Consider the following 24,757-nt stretch of genomic DNA (forward strand, 5'->3'; position numbering starts at 1 on the left):
TGAAGAAGTACATTGTGCCCTTTTTTTTTAGATTTCACATGTAAGTGATACCATGATATGTTGGTGTCTCATTGTCTGACTGACTTCACTTAGGATGATAATTTCTAGGTCCATCCATGTTGCTTCAAATGCTATTATTTCTTTCCTTTTAATGGCTGAGTAATATTCCATTGTGTATATGTACCACATCTTCTTGATCCACTCCCCTGTTGATGGACATTTAGGTTGTTTCCATGTCTTGGCTATTGTATGTAGTGCTGCAGTGAACATTGGAGTACATGTGTCTTTGTGAGTCGTGGTTTTCTCTGGATAGATGCCCAGGAATGGGATTGCTGGATCAAATGGTAGTTCTATTTTTAGTTTTCTGAGGAATCTCTGTACTGTTTTCCACAGTATTTTTACCAATTTACATTCCCACCAACAGTGGGAATTCCTTTTTCTTCATACCCTCTCCAGCACTTATTGTTTGTAGACTTTTTGATGATGGCCCTTCTGGCTGTTATAAGGTGGTACCTTATAGTGGTTTTGATTTGCATTTCTCTAATATTTAGTGCTGTTGTTTTTTGATCATCTGTATGTCTCTTTGGAGAATTGTCTGTTTAGATCTGCCCATTTTTTGATGGGGTTGTTTGTTTTTTGAACTTGAAAAAAATATTTTAAAGTTTGCTTGGAAGCACGAAAGACCCAGAAGAGCACAAAAGATCCGGAATAACTAAAGACATCCTGAAAAAGAAAATTAGAGCTGGAGAAATCAGGTTCCCTGACTTCAGACTGTACTACAAAGCTACAGTCATCAAAACCATATGGTACTGGCACAAAGACAGAAATAGAGATCAGTGGAACAGGATAGAAAGCCCAGAATTAAACCCACGCACATACAGTCAACTAATCTATGACAAAGGAGTCAAGAATATACAATGGAGAAAAGACAGCCCGTTAACATGAGTGGTGCTTCCTAAGTGAAGTAAGTCAGAAAGAGAAAGACAACTACCATATGATATCACTTATATCTGGAATATAATATATGGCACAAAGGAAACCTTTCCACAGAAAAGAAAATCATGGACTTGGAGAATAGACTTGTGGTTGCCAAGGGGGAAGGGGAGGGAGTGGGAGGGACTGGGAGCTTGGGGTAAATAGTTGCAGAATGTTGCCTTTGGGATGAATTAGCAATGGGATCCTGCTGTGTAGCACTGGGAACTCTGTCTAGTAACTTATGATGGAACATGTAATGTGAGAAAAAAGAACGTATACATGTAAGTGTAACTGTACCATGCTGTACAGTAGAAAAAAAATATATATATAAACAAATAATTAAAAAAACAAGCAAAAAAAAAAGACTGCCATGAGTTCTCCCATTCCTGAGCTGCTGCTGGTGGCAGCCTTAGAACAAGGCACCTGGGAGGAAAGTGCTCAGTGGATTGCTGTCTTAGGGATAATAAAGATTATAAAGTAAAAATATATATATATGTGTATGTATATATATATTATGCTGGGAAAACTGGACAGCCACATGTGAAAGAATGAAATTAGAATACTTCCTAACACCATACACAAAAATAAACTCAAAATGGATTAAAGACCTAGATATAAGCTCAGACACTCTAAAACCCTTGAGGAAAACATAGTCCAATATTAACGACAGCAACATCTTCTAAGATCCACCTCCTAGAGTAATGACAATAAAAACAAAATAAACAAATGGGACTTAATTAAACTTAAAAGTTTCTGCACAGCAAAGGAAACCCTAAAAAAAAGGAAATGACAACCCACAGAATGGGAGAAAATATTTGCAAATGAAGCAATTGACAAGGGATTAATCTCCAAAATTTATAAACACCTTCTTCTTCAGCTCAAGTCATTATTAATTTATTGTTTTATTATAATAAAGTTTTCCATAACATATTAACATTTTGAAATTTTTAATATTACTGTATGTCTGGGTTTTTGTGCGTTAGTCTTGTCACTTAAAAAGAATATATACTATTTCCTTTCAGATTACAAATTTTCATCTATATCAGTAAGATCTGCCTTAATTAGATCATCTATATTTTTTACTTATTTTTTAATACAGCTTCTCCATTATGGACTGTGAGAAATGGTTTCTACACATAAAGCAATCATTTGGCCTCTATAGATAGTTGGATTTCTCTTCACTATAGTGAATCATTTTCTATTAAGTACCTACTAGTTTCTTCACAGAATAAGACTATAATCTTTGAAATAAGTGTTTTCTTTTCCTTTTAACTAAACACTGTTTTTCTTGTCCTTATCCTTTTTCAGTGGACCCAACTCTTCCCAGGCACTGTTCTAGCTTCTGATAAGCTGTCCTTAGCAGAGAGATATAATCCCTGCCTTCAAGGAATTTATTTTCCAAGAAAGTTAACCACTGAACATGTAATTAATGTGAAAGCAGTGATGTTTTAGAATAATAAAATATATGTGATGTTAGATCTCATCCTCTAATTATCTAAATTGCCCATATTCTTAGCCAGCCCAATACTATTCTTTCTTCCCTGTTCCTCTCACCTCCAGTTTTGCCCTAAGTCTTTGTCTTTCAGTCTTCTCCATTTAATTAATTACTGATGTTGTTTTGTGTTCCTGAATCAGTCAAAGTGATTCCTCATGCTCTCCTTGTCTATCCCTACTCACTACACCCACCCTCTCCTCAACCTGATCCTTCACCACAGGCTCCTCATTGTAGGGGGCAGGAGTTTATGATATCAGTTACTTGGATTTAGAGTGGACAAGTCAAATTATGGGAACTGAAATGAAGATAACATCACAGTGAGCTAGAGTTAGATTGATGTGGGAAAGCTTCTGAGAAAGGGAGAGAAGTGGACTTTGAGAGACTACTAAGATATAAGCAAATAGAGACAAAGATTTTTCTGCTCAAAACTCTCATAAGCACTTCAGTGGAGCAAGCAAGTACAAAGTGTGCTTGAGGGAAAATGAGTGAATAAAGTCATTTGATTGAGTAAACCTTCAAGAAAAAAAAGTATATGTCAATTTAGAGAACTTTCTTTAGCATTTGTTGTAAAGCTGGCTTGGTGGTGCTGAATTCTTTTAGCTTTTGTTTGACTATAAAGCTTTTGATTTCTGCTTCGAATCTGAATGAAAGCCTCACTAGGTAGAGTATTCTTGGATGTAGGTTTTTCCCTTTCATCACTTTAAATATATCTTTCCACTTTCTTCTGGACTGTAGAGTTTCTGCTGAAAAATCAGCTGATAACCTATAGGGGTTCCCTTGTATGTTGTTTGTTGCTTTTCCATTGTGGCTTTTAATATTTTTTCATTGACTTTAACTTTTGTCAGTTTGATTAATATATGGGAAAATAATATGAAAAGGAATGGATAAATGTATATATATAACTGATTTACTTTGCTGTATGCCTGAAACAAACACAACTTTGTAAGTCAACTATACTCCAATAAAATTTATAAAAAACTTTTAAAAATTACAAACTGCAAATTAGTTGAAATAGAATAAAATAATTTATATAGCTTCTTTATCCACTCCTGGATACTATATCCTAAGTGTATGTACACATACGTGTACAAGAAAGAAGGAAAAACTCACAAAGACTTTGATAAAATTGTAATTAAAAAGTCCTGAAAATCACTGTGCTATTAATTTTACACATGCTACTTGCACATTCAATCTCATGTAAAACTTGAAAATCAAACAGACCTTGGTTTGTGAAACCAAAAAGTCATTGAATTCGTTTCTATATCACATTTATTTTAATAGTTTACTTAAGGAACTTACTTTAAATATCAGCAATGAGGAGAATAAATTTTTCAAAGCAAACCAACAATGAGAATAGAAAATAGCAACACATTTTATGACTGGTATAACATTTTCTGGTATCCTATGACTAGCATATTAACATTTTCTGTCTATAAATTTCGGTTTGCCCTTATGACAAAAGCTCTTTGATGATCTCTGCCCTTGTCAGATATTCTTCAAGGTTTATAAGAGTATCTTCCTAATTTTATTTATTTATTTTTTAAACATCCAGTATAGAGAACAAGGACAATTCTTACTTTGTACACTATTATATGTTATACAAGGATGGTCTTAGAAGTAAGTTTATTCTCCTAAATTGTGAGACTTAGGAGCGACATTTATCCCATAATAAAAAATATATCTGGCTTGTTTTGTGCCTGAAATTTCATCCTATATATTTTTTTCCTCTCTGAGTAAAGAAGTATCTTTAAAATAAGTATCACTTCCCATGGAGTGATAAGGAGTCAAACTCGTATCATTCATCTTGTCAGAGGAAATGGTGAAAAATGATGGGAGAGATTTAATTTGATCATAGAGGATTAAAGAAAGGGTTCCAACTTGGATCTAGATGACAAGTTATGCTACAGCTTCCTGCACCATCCCTCACATCAAGCCTGGAGACACTAGAGAAAACACAGGGTATCAGAATGGATGCCTGTTGAAACAAAACTTAAAGGAACACTTGGAAGACTACAGATGATTGGGTCCCTCTCTAAAGAAGCAATCTGGCTAAAAGGGGAGCAGAACAGGGGCTAGCATGTATAAGCAGGGCCTGAACCCAGCTGAGGTGTGGCATCTATAAAAATTTAGGCCAATATATTTTGTCTCTAGCAGAGTACCCAGGTCAAAGGCTGTTCAATGTGTCTTTGATGGTATTCACAGACACTGGTTGGTGTTGCTGGCCAGGAACACTCAGAATCATGAGCCCTATAAACAGGTACATGAATATGCCATCACCTGAAGGATCTGGTCCCTGGTGAGAGAGCAGTAATATCACCTGGAGGCAGGGAGACAATGCCAAAATCAGGCTGAGAAGGTGCAAGTAGCCTAGCCAGTGTATATTTACACCCCTTCCTATAGGACCAGGCAATTAAAGCTAAGGTTGGGTTCATCAGACAAAAATAGTGCTTTTGAACATGGAAGGAAATTGCCCTGGGTGCAAAAAAGCTCATGAGAAAATGAGATGTTTTGAGTCCATGCTACAGTACTTAGTTCAGAACCTAATTTACCACAAATTTTACCAAGAGGAGGACAAGCCTAGACAGCTGGTAGTCTAGAGAGAATAAATCTGAGCTTGGGGCAAAACAGACAAGGTATTGACGAGGGTCAAACTTTAGGAAAGAAAGGTGAACAGAGACCAGTCTATAACAGAAAAGACAAGTATCGTGTTGCAGGTTGTTGAGGGATTTAAAACAAGTATTATTAGTATTTTAGAAATTTCCAAAAAGGCATTTGCAAATATGAAGTAAGAATAAGACATGTGCATAAGAAATGGTTGGAAATACTGACTTAAAAATAACATTTCCAAAAATTCATAGCACCAATTGGTTGCCTCCCTAACATTACCATCCCCATTTCCCTGTGGCCCATGATTTTCACCAGGGCGTGTGTGGGTCTCAAAGAGCATATGGCCTTGAAGCCTAACCAATATGTATTGCCTCCCTGCCCACAGTGATTGCTTGGTTGACACATAAGCCAAAGTGGTCAAATGCAAATGACTGTCAGGGTTCCCTTCGGAATTTGTGGGACACAGGTACTTCTAGATTGCTCTGGATGAAGCACTGTGTGGCCTAAATCCAGTTTTCTATCATACTGGAAATCAGTTTGAGCATCAAATCTGGGAGGCTTCTTCATATGATAGCTATATATATATATATGTAAAACTGTTATATAAAATATAAAGACTGTTATATCAAATATAAAATTTGCATATTTTATTAAGTTCCTTTGTGTCTGTAAGATGAAATTGGACTTTCTTTAACCTGCAATAAAGTGCTCAAGCTGATAACAATGAGTTAAGTTGTAGAACAAATGGATTCAGAGAGCAAATTTGTTAACTGAAAAATAAGATTAAGGAGGTCTTTCCAAAAGCTTTAGCAAGAGTTAGAAAGCAAAACTTTTAAGTGGTAACTTAAGAAAACTGTGAAAGCAAAAGAGCCAGTCTGTCTAAAGAGGAAAAGAAACAGGGACAGTGGAAAAACATATTTTTTAAACCAATATTTATTTTAAATGATGCTGGATTTCTGTTAAAAGCATTTATAAGTGCCATACTTTTCCCCTATAGAGTCAGCCAAGGACCTAGTACGTGTGTGAGACAGAAATGTTATCTGATAAAATTTTGAGAAGTTATTTCATAATGTATGCAGTGACCCCATAAGCAACAAAAGAATGGGAATTGAAGTGGGCAAATAAATCACCATATTTAATTGAACTGGAGATAAAGTGATGTCCTAAGAAGGAAAAATATTAAACTCTGACATTATGCTTTCCTATAACATGATACTCAGATGAATACTACTTTAATTAAAACAAATGCTACTTTTAAAATGCTTCTTAGAACTGATGAAATACAATTGTAAGATTTTTTTGACAGTAAAGAAAAAACTATCAAGTATATCTGCAACAATATGAGATTACAACTTCAGACAAAATCAATGTGATGTTTTGGGGAAGTTAAAGATGTTAAAAATAGATGAGGGACAGAGCATGATTTAAAAACAAACAAACAAACAAACAAAAACATTTGTTTGAAACTATTTGAAACTCCCATTCTGTAAATTGTCTTTTTGGTTTCCTTTGCTGTGCAAAAGATTGTCAGTTTGATTAGGTCCCATTGGTTTATTTTTGCTCTTATTTCTGTTGCTTTGGGAGACTGACCTGAGAAAATGTTCATAAGGTTGATGTCAGAGAATGTTTTGCTTATGTTTTCTTCCAGGACTTTGATGGTGTCTTGTCTTATCTTTAAGTCTTTTAGCCATTTTGAGTTTATTTTCATGCATGGTGTGAGGGTGTGTTCCAGCTTCATTGATTTGCATGCTGCTGCCCAGGTTTCCCAGCAATGCTTGCTGAATAGACTTTTTCCCATTTTATATTCTTGCCTCCTTTGTCAAAGATTAATTGACCAAAGGTGCCTGGGTGTATTTCTGGGTTCTCTATTCTGTTGCATTGTTCTGTCTGTCTGTTTTGGTGCCAGTGTCATGCTGTCTTGATGACTGTAGCTTTGTAATATTGCCTGAAGTCTGGGAGAGAGATGCCTCCTGCTTGGTTTTTGTCTTCAGAATTGCTTTGGCAGTTCTGGGTCTTTTGTTGTTCCATATAAATTTTTGGATTGTTTGTTCTAGTTCTGTGAGAAATGTTATGGGTAATTTGATAGGGATTGCATTGAATCTGTGGGTTGCTTTGGGTAGTATGGCCATTTGTACAATATTAATTTTATATGTGTATGGGTCATCATGCTGTACAGTAGAAAAAAATATATATATAAAGAAATAAAAATTAAAATTAAAAAGAATTGTTGTCTCCCATGAAAGAGTATACAGGTATCTATAATCTTCAATAATTAGGGAAAATGTGGATATGTACAGGCCTTAAAAATTAGCCATTACTATCAAAATATATAATGTATAGTTTTCAAATCAGCAGCAGGAAAAGAAAGAAAGAAAAAAAGATCTATGTAACAATGATAAGAAAAAGAAATCAAGACCAAAAAAGCATGGTAACTTTAAAATATAAAGGGAGATAGCAAAATAAGTTCACTTTTACCTGTCTTATGATATACATAAATGGATTTATTGGTTAAAATATATACAGTTGTAAGTTTTAATAAAATAGAACTAATATATATATATATATATTTAAAAGATGAAAAAATATCAAAAGAGGTTTGATGTAAAGGGTTGGGAAACCAAAAGTATAGCTAACAAACGTTAAAATAATGAGAACTGATCATTTTAATATAACAAAATAGCATTCCAATAACAACGAAAGTGTGACAAAAAGGCACATTGCATACTGATGAAAGGAAAAATCTATACCAAGTTGATACAATAATTAGAATCGTATATAAATAGACTTGAACTGTGTAATATACCATGTGGCAGAGTATTAGCTAAAATATGTAATTTACAATTGGAATTGGAATTGATACACACATACACACATCCCTCAAAACCCAGTATTCTCAAAATTACCCTAAGTTATAGAGGACTTCACTAGCATGCTTATTACCAAGTATAATTTAATTGATGTGTATACAATTTCTGTACCATTCATTAGGACTTCAGATTCCTCTCAAAAGTATGTGGAATAGTGAAATAAGCCACATAGGAAGTCTCAATACATTTCAACATCCAAATATTTTCACTGACCACAATCCAATAAATTTGAAAATTAGTACCAAATAGATAACTAAAAAATAGCTCAGAAAACTTAAAATCATACTCCCATTTAACCAATGGGTTAAAGATGAAATAATGAAAAAGTCTGAAGTACTTAGTGCTAAATAGCAGTTAAATTTCAAAAATATCAAAATGCTTACTTAGAGGGAAAAATAACTTTAAATGTCAGAAAAAATATCAAAAATGAGTGAGGTTAAGTTTTGCTCTTAAGAAATTATATAAATTATGAATATAAACTTAAAGAAATGGGGAAAAGCAAACATCAAGCTTAATATAGAAATTGAAGAAACATTTTATTTAAAATAAATAATGAGACAAAAATGCCTGCAATACGAGATTCAGGAAGAAATAGTCAATCTGAATAGAAAAGTAAAAAGATTTAATTAGTAATCAAAACAGGACCCATAAAGAAAAACCTAGGTATAGGTTATCTTTACTGGTGATTTCTACCTAAAAAAGAATAATTAACATCAATTCTTCAGAGACTCTTCCAAAAAATTGAAGAGAAGTTAATACTTCTCAATTCATTCTATGAGGCCAGTATTTTCCTGATACCAAAACCATATAAAGATATCATGAGAAAAGCAAACTGCAAACCAATGTCTCATAAAACATGGATCACAGGTGTCTTCAGCAAAATTCCAGCAACTCAAATCTGACAATATATAAAAAAGAATTACATATCATCACCAAGTAAAATTTATCCCAGGGATGCAAGCACGGTTTGACATCCAGAATTATCTAATAGAATAAAAGTCAAAAGCATGTTATTATCTCAATAAGCTCAAACACACTGAAAAAGGACAATAGATTTTCATGATATAAACAGATAACTTTGGAACTATTCACTTAAACTAAGATAAACTTTATATAATATAAAGTCCACTCCTGATATATGCTCTAATAAAACCTCTCATGTGATACAAAAATAGTTATTTTTGTGGATATTTATCCAGCCGGATTTGTAATGCCAGTAAGTGGAAAGCAACTTAAATGGAAATGAGGGAATATCTTTAAACTATCATATGCAGATGGTAGAATATAATACAACGATGTAAGGAAAGAACTAGGCCTAAATACAGTAACAGGGTTGAATCTGAAAAACATTATAATGGAAAGAATGAGGATTACAATATTCATTAAATAGATTAGTAACCCCTCCAAAAAAATACTGTAAATAACTCATAGATGCATACACACAAATAATTATTTGAAAAATGGAAAGGAAGGAAAGATACACACTAAATACTAACACTAGATGCCAATGGAGAAAAGTAAAATGTGGAGAGGTGTAGAATTGGAAATAAGGAATACAGAGAACCAAATTTAGAAATAAATTAAAAGTAAGTAAAAGAAGAGGGTCTGAGCTTAGATCAGTGCTGGTGATGAATCAAAATATAAGATGTAAAATCAATCTATTGCAAACCTGAGTTCGAAAATTAATAAGTTAATTTGCTGAAAATATTATGATATGTATTTTCTTTCTTCAAACCAGCTGTTTGTTCTGTTACAGTATCATTATGTCAAGGATACAGTTGGCATAAAGACAGTGGGTACATCAACATCAGATGTAACAAGGCAGTCAAAAGACTCCAATTTACTTAAAAGAGCATTCTTATAATTTTATTTATTTTTTAAAAATTTATTGGAGTATAGAAAGTATTTTGCAAATTTATTTAGGTGTCAGAGCATTAGAGAGTCACACCACTTCCTATATAACATTATTAAATATTAACATATTGAATTCCATCATGAAATTTAGAAAGTGTTTCTATAGGAAAATATGAAAACTAACCTAGAAACAGCTACCTAAATATTTGACTGATATTTTCTAAATTTTTGTCATTACTATATTGTATTTTGTGCCAATTTTTTTACCATCAGAAATGAGTACTAATGTATTACAAGAAATTTTTTGCTTTTTAGGGCTGCAGGTGCAGCATATGGAAGTACCTAGGCTAGGGTTTGAATCCAAGCTGCAGCTACTGTCCTACACCACAACCACAGCAACATGGGATCTGAGCCATGTCTGCGACCTACATCACAGCCACAGGAACATGGGATCTGAGCTGCGTCTGTGACCTACACCACAGCTCACAGCAACACTGGATCCTTAACCCACTGAGTGAGGCCAGGGATTGAACCTGCATCTTCATGGATACTAGTTGGGTTCAAAACCTGCTGAGCTACAATGGGAATTCCAAGAACTTTATTTTAGAATATCTTTTCATTTGATTATTTACTCTAAATGTGGAAGAGATCTTTTATCCAAAGAGTAGAGGCATTCCTTTATCTAGCTTCTAGAACACCTGTGGTCTATGGATGCACAATTATGAACCAATTCTTTAAATAATTTCCCAGGTTCTAGCCCAAATCCAAAACTCACTGTACTTTCCTCAAAGGAGAAAAATCTTCTGTCTGAATCAGATTATGCAACTTTTGGAAAGCAGCTGGTTCTTGTTTAAGCGCACACAAATTTTCTAAAGATATGAGTCCTAAGAGGAAATTAAATTTGATTTTGGAGAGGAAAAAAATGTATATCCAGACCTAAAGGCCAGGGGAAAGGGGAGACTGATGACTTTGTGCCTTGAAGAAGAAAATGTTCTACTCTTCTCCGGGGTTCTACATATTCCTTCTCTCCCTTATTTATTCATTTAACTAAACACTCCCAATTTTTCTGATCTTTTTCTCATTCTTCAGATTATTTACTGCCCAGCCCTTGACCAGAAAGTGGGACAGCACTGTTACAAATTGAACCCTGTGTTTGCCATTTCCATGAGGTCAAAGGGATAGACTCATTGACTTGAGCACAGTGCCCAGACGTCCAACTGACATCTCTTCCACTCTAAAATACCTTTGGTTCTGGTCCCCTTATCCTCTGCTGGAAATGACATAGTTCTGCATTGTAGTAACTTCATACTTGTAGGTTGCTTCAGTCTTGGCAGTTTAGGTGATGGTGGAGTTTGAAGTGCCTTTGAGATATCCAAGAGATGCTGGCAGTCAATAGAAGGGAGATACGGTGCATGAAGCATGATTATGCATGTATTATGACTGAATTCATAGATGCTATGAACAGGTCAGAAGAAGAGAAAGACAGAGATCAGGGGATGTTGTGGGAGGAAAAGGAAGAGAAGGAGTTCTTTCTAGGATGTACAATTTTTAATGGCCAGGTAGAGAGGAATGTGAAGAGATGTCCGTGAAATAGGAGGAGTCAGGATGCAGTTGGTCCAAGAGAAGAGAGGAAGAGGTCAACAAGGCCTGCTACTGATAACGTGTCCAGATTGATGGAGACTGAAAATTGTCCACAAGGTTTAGTGACATGTGCATCAGCATTGACCTACTGATTAGGATTTCACAAGAGAGATGGGGGAAAGGAGAGAATAGTGGGGAGAGGGAGATAACAAATATAGAAGGCTGGTAATAGATGGGAAAAGTTAATCATTCTTACATTTAAAGAGAGAAGCGAGTTTGAAAATGATGATTGTTTTAGGATTTTTAAAAAATGTTTTGCTGTGTTTTGTTTTTTAAAATGATTTAAAAGTTGGTGTGTTAGAAGTTCCCATGTGGCACAGTGGGTTAAGGATCCAGCATTGTCACTGCAGTGCCTGGGGTTGCCGCTGTGGTTTGGGTTAGTCCCTGGCTGAGGAACTTCCAAAAAATAAGAAATAAGAAAGTAAAGACACCATTTTTAAAAAAAGTCAGTGTGATATGCCAACTTCAGGAGATTTTTATTGTGTAGGAAAGGGATGAACCATTCAATAATTTAGAATTCCTGAAAAAAAAAGATGATACAATCCAATGCAAAGAAAAAAGAAATTCGCCTTAGATAGGATGATCACATATTGTTTATGTTGAATAGTGACTTTTAACACTTCCTACCAGGTTAATGAATATATTCTGAGACAATATCTGGTTTTTCCATAAATCCACCAAAGTGTATTATAGGTTTTATAAATGTTGAAACCAAAGCTAAGAAAGTCTGACTAACCAATCCTGGTGACGCACAAAGGAAAAGTAACAGAACAAAAATGTGTTTCTGACTAAAATCCCAATATAAGACAAGGAATTAAAATATTTTTCTGTAAAGGATCAGATAGTAAATATTTTAGGCTTTTCAGGTCAGGTAGCCTGTCACAACCATTCAAATCTGTTACTGTAGGCATATACAAATAAATACAACTGTGCTCTAATTAGATTTCAGTTGTGGAAACTGAAATTTGAAAATCATGTAACTATTACATGTCATGAAATATTCTTTTTTTAAATTGTCTTTCAATCCTCTAAAAATGTAACCATTCATAGCTCCTAGGCTATGCATGAACAGGCCATGTGCCAGAGTGACCACTAGTTGGCTGACCCCTGCCCTAGACCATGCTGTCATCGTGGAGATTTTGCCTCCTACTTTAGCAAATCCTTTTGATCTTTCTGGATTCAAATCCCCTCTGCATCTTTGCAGTCATATTTGTATTCATCCCTTGCACATATCTGTGCTAATATTGTTGGCATCTAAATCAACCACTCTTTCTCTCTGCCTTACTCTTCCTTCTTCTTTGCCCCTCCCTTCTTGTGGCTTTCTTACATCTTTGCTTCTCTTGACAAATCCCACAATCCTGGGGGTTCCATCTCACCCCAACACCAGAATGACTTCCCACTGGGCAAGGGAGTTGTCTGCTCACATGCTATTTGAATGTCTTTATCCAGCTGGTAGCTACTTTTTTCACATATTAAGATGACTTTCCTCTGTGCACATCTAGTTCCAGAGTTCAAAGAAGGGGGAAATATGTAATTATACCATGCCTCACCATCTCAGCAAGTCTTCTGATCTCAGGTGTTAATTTGTAATGTTACCATCATGTCACTGGCCTGAAGAGAAGGTATGTCCCCAGGAACTAAGGCTTTGATAGATCTCAGCAAACGGGTGTATTCCTGGGGGTTACGTTTCATCTCAAGTGTATGACTGAGTTAATCCCCAAACTCTCCCTTTGACACTGGGTATAAATATTACAAGACACACATTAAAAATAACTTTCCTTTAGGCTATGATATTTCTGAAAACTGACTTGATTCTGGATTTGCTTTCATCCAGAAGCATTTCAGGGAAACCTTTTGTTCAGGGCTTAAGGCTGAATGTATGCCCCTATCTTTTGAGCTCATGCCCTGAATTGGGTCTCTCCCTTAATTATCTTTCCACTGAGCTACAGGCTCATTAATAATTCAGTAGTTTATGGAACCACTCAATTCCCTAAGGCTTTGGTTCCTTGAAAACATACATTGAATACCTTATGTATAATGTCTGCAAAAGTAAATCATGCCAGGATATGAGAAAAAAAAAAAAGAGCCACGAAATCAACTTTAATCTATCTGTGTAAAGAACTTATAAATGTGTCACATTTCAGATGAACACGTCCACTGTGATATTCTAAGAACTCAGATATTTTTAAAAAATAACTTTATTTCTACCTCATATGCAAGTTCTGAGGAACTGCTGATCTCACTACCCTGAGACTGATGGAGGAAATACAAAAAGAGGAAGATGGATGACTGAGTGCAGACAGGAGACTGAGTGCTGTTTTGTTCATAAATCCCATGTGGCAGCTTTGAAACCTGTGGACCCCTTCTGCATTTTTAAGTTGATGTCTGAAAATTTTTATCATAATTCTAATAACTACCAAAGATGTGTTTTTCAATGCATTATGCATTTCATAATGCTTTAAATATATTTTGATTAAAGTCTGCAGATTGAGTTCATTCATTCTTGTCCTCACTGTCAAACCAACCAACCAAAGAGGCTTAAATTCTGAGCAAACAAGCCTAAGTTCATTTTTTTTAATTTAAATAAACCTGTTAATATACATCCCTTCCATGAATTTCTCACTGCTGAGTTTTAATTCTAAGAGGCTAACTAGCCAGGTGAGGGATGCTGCCTTGCCTGGGTGCCTCCTAACTGGGGCAAAGCTCTCCTCCCTGAGTTGAGTCACCCTTTTGTTGAGTGTCCTCAAGGATTTTACACCCAGGGTCACAGCACTTTAGTATATTCCAGATAGCTGAGAAAGAGGCTCCCTTTTTTCCTTGGAAACTGGAAAAAGCACTTAGTAAAGAGAAATGAAGAGAAGACCTGACAGATGTCTTCCCAGCCAGAATAATCTTAGAGAAGAGTACAAATAGAAGCTGAGAATCCAGAAATTGATTTTTTTTTACATTTATATGTGTTCTCTAGAAAATACTTCTTTGTCCATAGGTATATGTGTGTCCACTTTAAAGACTACTGATTATAAATCTCTAAAGAAAACAGGAAGAAATAATAAAGATAAGATGGCAGTCGCCAGAAGAGCCACCAAGTCCTTCAGGCCTCCAGGTGCCATCAGAGAACACCTTGGTGATACCCAGGTCGACCCATGTGAACACAGCAGATGGAATTTAGAGTGGGGTGTGGAGCTTCTCCTAAGAAGGAGCAAAGAGGCCTCACTAAGCAACTGGAAGGATGAGGGAGCAGCAACAGAGGAGGGAGAAGAGCGAGAATGTTCAGGAGTGAATCTGGGAGGCAACAGGAAAGGTAGTGAATACTTAGCCAGGAACTGGTGCTACGCAAGCAGTGGCTTCATTTACCCAAGTGTCCTCCTCACATTGCCTGCAGAGGTATCCCCTAGTCTGATCAGGGTAGTAGCTTTACTTAGGTCTGCTTTCCACAGAAAAGCTTGGCTTGCCCTCGCTCCTGGTTTTATGTCCCTGCCTAGGGCGCAAGGGTGATGAGTGAGAAGGGATGTTGTAAATACAGAAAAAAGAATAAACGAACCTGCCAGGAGAAAAAGTCCAATCTATTAAAGATTCTGATCATCCTATTTGTCACGGAGAAATAACAGATGCATTAGTGCACACAACATTTATAATTCAGAGATCATCATTACAGCAAATGACAAATGATGTCCCTATAATTTACCATTTGTCTTTTTTCACATAGTTAAAAAACCATAATTACGAGAAATCATGACAACTTGCCAATTAAACAGACTCATTCACCCACAGATGAAGCATATATCTTTGCATTTTGCAAATGAAGTTGGGGTGTGTGGGGAGGATGAAAACCCAAGTGTGCAGAACAGTGATTTATTAGCCACAACAGGTGCATGTTCAAAGTAGAACAACACCCCTCCTTTCCAGAGCATCAACGCCGCTTGGGAAATGTTCCCAGTTATAAAAAACAATGATCTTTGCATTTTCTTCTTAATGGTTTTCTGACTTCACTACAGTCTCACTTGTAAGGTTAACTCAATCTCATCTTTCTCTCACTTTCATCATGCCAGTGGATGAGCAGTTTAATACAAGTAAAAGGAATGGATTAATCTTATACTACATGTAGAAAAAATTGAATTGTAAATGTGTAGAAAACTGCTAGGCACACCATTTGGGAAATAGGGAATAAGCTAGAATATCTCCTTATGGAAAAATGGGGTATACAGGGAGAAGTTTCCAGGATTATAGTAATAGGCAGCCAGTTTAGAGCGTGAAAGGAACCAGGAGACAGGCAGGTCAGGGCCTGCAGAAATCCAGCCCTGATGACATACAGCTCGATGGTGATTCTAGTCTGGGTGATTTAGGGACCTATGAGGGTGAGGGGAGCCCTCTTAGCAGATGGAGCTCACCTGTGTTCACAAGCACTTATGGAGCCTGAAAAAATATGTCATCAATGGAAGTAGAAGCTTCCATTTAGTTAGAGACACATGAGCCCTTTATTTGGAAGAAGCCAGCCTTTGGTTACCCAGTGTAAAATGAAGGGCCATTCCTTTTCCTATATTTGAAGAGAAAATGGTGAAGTAATCCTAATGCAGAAATTTTAGATTTGTTTAAGTCTAAATTCAGGTGTGCATTAATTGGGGGCCATAGTGGGGAGTGTGGCTAGGTACACAGTTCGTGGAAACAGGACTCGTGAGATATGAGATGTCAGTGCTTAGCACAATCTCCACCCAGGGGTGATGCTTAGTGAGTGCTAGATGCTTTGCGGCTGGGTTGGGAGGAATAGTTCTCCCCTTTGTGTTTAGGCAGCAAAATGCTAAACCTGGTGTCTGGTCCTTTGGAGATGGATCTGATTTGTAAAAAATTGTTGCAAGATGGAGAGTGAGCCAAAATGCAGCTTTGCTTTCTGCTAGAGTGTGAGGTGTTGCCAGCTACAAGTATGAAAGGGCTAATTAATTTTAGAATGGACAAAAACCAGAAGGAAATCTTCATTTGCAAACAGCTAAAGCATTGACAAAGAAAAATCCAAATACATCAAACCTAGCTTGGTATTTTGAGAAGACAGGGTCGTCATTGACAGAAAAAGTATCTACTTTTTTTGACACTGATAAAACTGTAAATGATGGTTTTAGCAGAGAACACCAGCATCTAAGGCTGTAGAATTTTCTTTTGTCCCAACTGTACTTCTCTTTACAGCATCATCTGAATTTCCTTAGCGGAATGATGCAGTGCAGACTCACTTTGGAATCTGGGATCCTTGGCCAAAACATGCACATTTGTTTCTTTTTCATTTGCTCACATGTATCATCAACACAACTAGAAGCCCTGTGCCGTTTGGTACTTGGCTAGCAAGCATAAATAAATATAGGGTCAAAAATGAATTTGCTGTTTTTAATGTGTTTTGCCATTTGGGGTCAAATATTCAAAGAGATAGCTTTCCATTTCTAAGCAAAGAGCAGGTGATAAATGACCGAGGTGGACATGACCCCAATCTACCTTATATCACCAAGTCTTACTTAATGCTGTAAGGGGAAGCAATACCTTGACAGGACCTTAGTATTGACCCCCCAGGGGGAGCTTGGGAGGACATTTATAGCATTTTGGGGTCTCCACTCAGATCATACGAGGCAGATCTTTCAGGGCAAGGAATTGATTGTGACTGGATCTTGTCCATGAGATAACAACTTAGGACCGACAGCACAATGAGCAGTAAACTGTGTGGGATCGACAGGTGGTTTGCAGAAAGTTCTTGAAGCTACAGCAAACTTACTCATTGGTTTATACCTTTATGTTTCCAAGAAAGAATCTCCTGGAACAAAGCATTAAATTGTGCAGATATGGAAGGACTCAGTCCTTCTTCCTGATGGTGAAGCCTGTGGACATAGGCAGCCTCCCTTCTCGCCTGATACCAAATCAAGTACTCATTCCCTTGACCAGCCTCTACCTACTTCAATCTTTTTTTTTTGGCTTGTTTTTTGTTTTTTTTAGTACACACCTGCAGCATATGGAAGTTCCCAGGTGAGGGGTTGAATTGGAGCTGCAGCTGCCGGCCTGCACCACAGCCACACAGCAACCCTGGATCCTTAACCCTTGAGTGAGTCCAGGGACCACATTCACATCATCATGGATACTAGTCAGGTTCATTACCACTGAGCCATGACAGGAACTCCCTCCTTCGATCTTATTCTTCCTTGGGAGCTTTTATTTCCTCCATTTTAACATACTTGCTTGGAAACAGGCACAGTCAGAGTTGTGAATCCCTGAACCGAGGAGCAGAAATGAGTAATGAATGTGTCAATGTTTCTTAAGCTAATTAAGGTCACAGAAGACCTAAACACCACTCTGTTCTTTCCATGACACCAGGAAAAATGTCAGAATGCAAATATTTCTATTTGAAATAATTCTACATGGAGTATGGGACTACATTTTTACCAACAATATGCAGTGTGTGAAAGAGATTTAAATACAGTTCACGAAATAATTTTTTAATCAAGAAAAGTCTTCCCATTAACTTTTTCACATTGAAAGTTTAGAAGGAAAAAAAAAAAAGCTATTTATATCTGACTGCAGCTTTGGACCACCAGGCTTATGCAAAAGCAGAGGATGAAAACCATTGGGCTAGAAAGTAACACAGCTGGCAAACTCAATCTGCTTGGCTGCCTAATTAGCAGCTGTAGGGGATTGCATTTGCAGTCTCACAGGAAGCTTGTTGCCATGACTTAAAGGACACAGGAAGCAGAGATTACTGGGTCTTTGTGACCACATGGTAGGGGAAACCATTTTTTTTTTATTGAGAGGATTCTGAGACTCCCTTCATCCAAGTCCTCTTCGCCCTTCATTGGGCTGGCCCCCATGATCATTGATATCTGTCTTATACTTCCAGTTCTGGCAAAATGGTCCAGGTTATGCCTCAATAACTAACAGCTCCAAAATCTCAGACAAAATCTTAAAGCATCAAAATGGATTTCTTCTTCACAGAAGTGCTCAATACAGAGTGGCCAATGGCTTTAGTCAACATAGGCAGAGACAGAGGGCAGTTCCATTTTAGAACACTCTTGTATGTTTGTGGTAAGAGAGGTGTCATGGAGAAGCAAACGCTCGCTCCTAGCTTCCACCTGGAAGTAACACAGTCCACTTGCATTCCGATTTCATTCAGAAAGTATGTCACACATGACATGGGCACACAGGACATCCAAAGGAGAAGAAAACTCAGTTCTACAAAGTGCCCAGTAAAAGGGACACAAGGACACAGTGTTCATGACTTGCAACCTCCAATATTAACTTGGGTTTGGGAAATAGCCATTCATACACTCAGTCTCAGCTCCATCAACAACTAGTAGGCAGCATGAAAAGTACTGAGACAGAAAATGGGCTCCAGAGAATGGTTTGCATTATCCCTCTGATTGTTTTTACCAGTGGGGTGGGTTTACTTAAAGGAACCAAAGCATGAAAGACATTAACATACTAATCTGTCCCTTTCTTTAATCAATGCTCAATTGTTCTTTCTTCTGTGAAACGTCCTGTGACTCCTTCAGGCTACATCTTTTGCTTGGCTTTCTTTGCTTAGAGCCCAGTGCACTGTCCTATACCTCTGCTTAGCACATGGTCACTCTTGGATAACTGAGTGATAAATGACTGGACATGTGTTAAATCAGTATGCCAGAGCTCAGTATTTTAATTCTCTATTTAGTTAACAAATATAGCTCATTTTTCCCCAATTAGATGATACACTTCTCAGAGGCTTACAAAGTTCTCTGTGGAACTCCACAAAGTGCCCAGGCCAAGGGCGGGTGTAGAGTGAAAGAACTGTGAATCGCTGACAGTTAATTGATTGAGGAAAAGCAAACAGACAAAAAGCAGCAAGAAGCTGATGGATGTGAGCTGAGCACTTCTCTGCTCCTCAAAGAATAGATGATGTTGCTGTCAGGAACACATAGCTTAACCTCCCTCTCAGCCTTGCCATACAGAGTGAGCTGGAAGACCACTGAGTAGAAGTGACACTTGGCTGGGCTCATGGAGGACAGTCATTAATATTGCTAACAGGCCGTGTGTCAGACTTGGCCCAATATGAACACCAGATGCATCCTTCCAAGCAACCAGGAGGCCCTCTTGATGGCTCCTTTAGGCCAGGCACTCTGCATCTGCTTCCATCCAGGCGGACTGGCTGCTTGGTACCTGACAGAATCTGTGGCACGAACTGATGCTCTCTCAGTGTGATTCCACTGCATGAAAAATGAACGTAACGAGGGGGTTGAGTCCTGCTGTCAGACCTGGACAACAGATGGTGCGGTGCTGATGACAGAGGACAGCCAAGGGAAGATAATCTGGACCTGCTTCTGCAGTCCCAGCTGAGTGAACTAAATTCAGCAAGGATTTATATAGTGTGATGTGCCCACTTCATGTCTAGCCCTGTGGTCAGGAAAATGGGAGGAGAAGTAACGTACCCTTTGGCAAAGACAAGCTAATAGAGTCGGACGGCGTGTGATCAGACCAGGAAATAAATTCCCCTCTGGGGTCGAGTTAAGATTTTTTTTTAAGCTTTCTGCTGAGGGATTCACGGACATCATTTATTTTAATTCTTCAACCATCCTATAAGGAGATACTAATGATGGTATTTTCCAGATGAGGAAACCAAAGCTGAGAGATTACATGACCCAAGGTCAGACTGTTGATAAGATCAAGATTTAAGCCTTTCATTCTGAAGAACATGTTATGTTCTACATTATATACTTAGGGTTATTGAGTTCAGAAAAGGCAGGCCTAGAGTGTGACTAATAATATGAAACATTTACATAGTGCTCGTGGGTAGTCTCACACCTTTCTAAGAAGAACTCATCCAACCTTCAGAGCAACTCCATATATTAGGTACTAATAGATTTTCACCTTACAGGCAAGGTAACTAGTGCACAGAGATTTTAAATAATTAGTCCCAAACCCCACAATTACATGGAGTGGGGATTTGGACCCAGATGAGGATATCACTTCTTTTTCTCACTATGCCATATTAAATAGTACTGGTAATATTTACTCCTCCTGTCCCCAAAATGTGACTAGGCCTTTGAGTGGGTAATTGGTTACTTTTATCTGTCTTGGCTCAAATCAGAAGTTCCCAAGCATCTCACAGTCCTCTCTGGCCTTTGTTTCCAAGCCATAGACAGCTATGTTCACATTTGGTCCCCTAGACTTGAGAACACAAGCATGCACCCTGCTGTGATAGGATACACCAACGTCCCCAGGCAATGATCGTGACACTAACTTTCCCCTGCTAGGAGCCCATGGCCTTAAAGCTTAGGTGTGGTCAAAGTGGATCCAGAGACAGAGACACAGACAGGTAGTGACAGATATATAGAGAGGTACATAGATTATAGATTGAGAGATTGTAGATAGATGGATACTATATAGATTGTCGATACATAAATAGATGATGATAGATAAAGACAGTTAGATAATAGATATTTTAGATGATAGATAGATAAAGACAGATAGATAATAGATATTTTTTAACTTCTGCACAAACTAGGAACAGTGTGGAAGTTGGGGAAAATGCCATTGGTGAATGGGTCAGTTACTCTGCTCCTGATTCAGTACCCGGGAAAGATGGTAAGACTTTTGAGAACAAGACTTCCTGATAGAAGGCCTGTCGTGAGAAGAGGCTCTTAGCCTTATGAATCATTGCTTTGTACAAGTTTGACAGAAAAGGATGCAGTGCTGCCAAAGTCAAGGAATCATGTAGATTTGGACACAGTACATTCCTCCTGATGATTGTGGATAGAAGACCGGAAGACCTACCCCAAATGGTCTGAAACATGGCAGGCCCTAAGAGTTCTGAAATGGTTCTCAAGAGGGTAAGAGTTCTCTGAAAAAAAGACATCACATTTCTTAACTACTCTGACAAATAAGGATTTGGAGTCAGATTTAATTTGATTTGAAACAAATAAAGTAATGAAAGATTCTTGGACATAAGTAAATTAAAATCCTCTCAGTAAGTGTATATAATCTTAAAAATTTGCACTTTAAATACTTGGTACAGTATTAGTTTGAGTATCTGGAAAATGTTTCCATTCTCTTTTCCCTAAGCATACACACACAATGAAAGAAAAGAATAGAGATAGGGACAGGTAGCAAAGCTAAAAGATTTTTGGTGGCAGATGTAAAAGTGAATACCAACTAGTTTTCCAAGTAATGGAATCAGATGTTTAGTTCAGCAGGAGTCCGTTGTGTATCTAATTTTTCCATTAAAGATTTTCATAAACAGAGACCTGATAATCACTTTTGCAGAGAATACTGACGAGGAGTATTTGCTCAGTTGAAGGGGAGGAAAATGAATATGTGCATTTAAAATTTTTATGATTACATTTTTACTGAAGGGAGGAGGATGACTGTAGTGTTTCATAATGACTTTAATGCGATGGGTTCCACTTAGAGGAGATGACATGTTGAAATGTGATGTGTAAAGATGTGCAGAACGCTTCCCCAGTAATTGGATTCAAGCAACAACACTGGGCATTGTCAAATCATTCACAACTTTTTTTCAAAAGGTCTCCTTCCTTCTTCTGGGAGAAAAAAATGCACATATTGTAGAGCATCATGACCTTACCAACACTTAAAAAGGAAATTAAAAATTATTTCACCTAAGTGCATTTGCATTTCAATCAAGCATATGCTAAAGTTTATGCAACTTCTAACTACACAGTTTTTTCTCTTCACTTCCTCCTGTTAAAAAAGCACAGAATTTTGGAGCTGAATGGTGTATTTTATGAGTAATTTTCATGTAACATTGTCATTGTGGAAAGAGGAAATGAAGGCCTGTCAAAAGTAACTTACTTATGAGTCTACCATAAATTGATGGCAAAAACAGGACCAAACTTCCTGTATAGTTGGGGAATAGCAGAGGTCAAATGAAGAGAGGGGGCTCTGTCCCCCTAAACTTCATATGCTGAAATCCTAGTCCCCCAAATTTGGTGGTATTTGAAGGGGAAGTCTTTGGGAGATGACTAGGTCATGAGGGTGGAGCCCTTGTGAATGAGATTAGTACTTTTATGAAAAGAGGTTCCACAGAGCTCGCTAACCTCTTCTACCCAGCTAGGATTAATGGACAATCCATGGCCTGGAAGAGAGCCCTCACCGGACCATGCTGGAAGTCTGACCTTGGACTTCCATCCTCCAGAATCGTAAGTAGTACATTTCTACTGTTCACAGGCTGCCCAGTCTATTGTATTTTGTCCAGCAGCCCAAACAAACACAGAGAGCTTCAGGGAATCAGGGACTAATCACACTTTGGAAATACCAAAGAGAGCTGAAGGAGGATGACAGCTGATGAAATTGTTGTTGTAAGCAGATCGTTGATGATCTATTTAGTCAGGATTCTTTTGGTCACAAGGGGCAGAAAACTACATAAAACTATCTTGCACTAAAGGAATAATTATATCCTCATGTAACCAAGAGGCCTGAATATGCAGGTGATTTCAAGTACTCCTAAACTCAGGTGCCCCAGGGACAAGCAGTGCTTTCTCCTGAGCTGTTTATTAGCTCTCTGTGTTGGTCTCATTCTCCCCCATAGGTAGTGTCTTCCTCTGTGATGATGAAACAGACCACCTATAATCTTGTATTCATATGCTCTCAGTTTAGCAACCACAGTTGGAAAATAATACCTGTTTTCTAATATTTGGATATTGATCACAAGGCAAAACATTATTTTGCCCTTCTTAGGTCACACAAAATCTAGATTCAAGAAATTGGCCGTATTTAGGTCACATTTCAATACTGTATTTGATGTGATACAGAGGGATTTTATGATTCGTTGATGGAAGGGAGCATTAAAAATAGCTAATAGAATCTTAAAAGAAGGGATAGTGTGAATGGAATAAACAGGGAAGAAATATACTAGAACATAAAAACAATAGTTTGAGTCTTCCTTTACTGACCACACACACCCTTCTAAAACATTCATTTCCGTCTAACAAATCACAAATGCCTGTGTACAATTAAGTCATACTCAATGCTTCCCAAAGAGTCATGGCCCTAAGTCACTTTCAGATATTACATATTCATGGTATGTCATGAATGCATTGGCTCTTCAATCCAAGGGATGTTCATTCTGCCTCTATGCCTGTTGAAATCCTATTTTAATATTCTGTGGTCTATGAATATAACAAATGATCAATTTAATCACCCAAAACATACCAATTTAAAAATCAAAGGAAAGTAAGATAATAATCCAAAATATTCTCATTCAGAAAGCAGAAAAATGGAGTAACCTAGAGAGGTCCTTGGTTCAGAGCAACATCACATGCTCCTAGGCAGGAATAGTAGTCACTGTCTGCACTAGTAGGGAAGTGAGACCCTGGTGAGTCATCTGGCTGCCCTAATCCTGGTCTCTAGCACCTTTACCTCCATGCTTACACCTGACAGAGGCATAGAAACAATTGACATTCTAGAAGTTCTATCACTTTAGAGCCCATTTCCTACAGATACAATTGTAGGGATCTTGGGGTTGCTCTAGAATTTAAGAAAACACACATCCCTATTTGACAAGATGTTTCTCTGCCAATACAGCTACTTTAAAACTCCAGTCAATTGATAAGGCTATTACATGCCTATGAACTCGGGTGAGTAACCAACACTAGAATGTTTAAAAGACATGGTCTATGACTATTGACCGTAGTCTGGTAGATTATGATAGTGATAGGCCTTAATGCCAGGATGTAATGATGCAGTGAGGCACCTCCAGAATCCCTGTCTGAGACTGAAACCCTCATTTCCCTACTGTTGAGAGTTTGACAACAAATGATTTTCCACTGTCTCTCTCTAGACTTTTCCTTCAGAGGAAGAGAGCTGCCTTGCACAAGTTTTTCCCCTCTCCTGGGTTTAGCCTGTATCCAATATCTGGTCAATGAAGAGATTTAAATGCCCAGAGATTTAAGTGCCCCCCAGACAACTCTGAAGGGGCAACCATCCTCATAACTACAGATAGGACAGACTGAAGGCTTTATTGTTACTGTATCACTCTGCCCAGTCCTGATTCCTTTATTCTCCAGACTTGTTGATTCTGAAATCACCCTTTCCCACAAAGCTCCTGCTTGCAAATCCCCATCTCAGAGTCATATGATAGATGGCAACAGGAATGGCCTAAGAAAGAAGACTCTAAAATGAAATTTTGTAACTAAGCTATCTACTGGCTGGCAGACAATGAGAATCCCCAAAAAATGGTGGTTGGTGGAGCATGGCATGTAGAAGCAGTGTAGTTGTTTACACATTCCCAGTGACAAAATGGGATGGTGTGCTGGGAAGAGGGAAAGCATTGATGTGTGAAGTATATCAGGTGTTTGAGAAATATTTT

Source organism: Phacochoerus africanus, chromosome 3, assembly GCF_016906955.1.
Source record: "Phacochoerus africanus isolate WHEZ1 chromosome 3, ROS_Pafr_v1, whole genome shotgun sequence".
Classification (NCBI taxonomy): domain Eukaryota; kingdom Metazoa; phylum Chordata; class Mammalia; order Artiodactyla; family Suidae; genus Phacochoerus; species Phacochoerus africanus.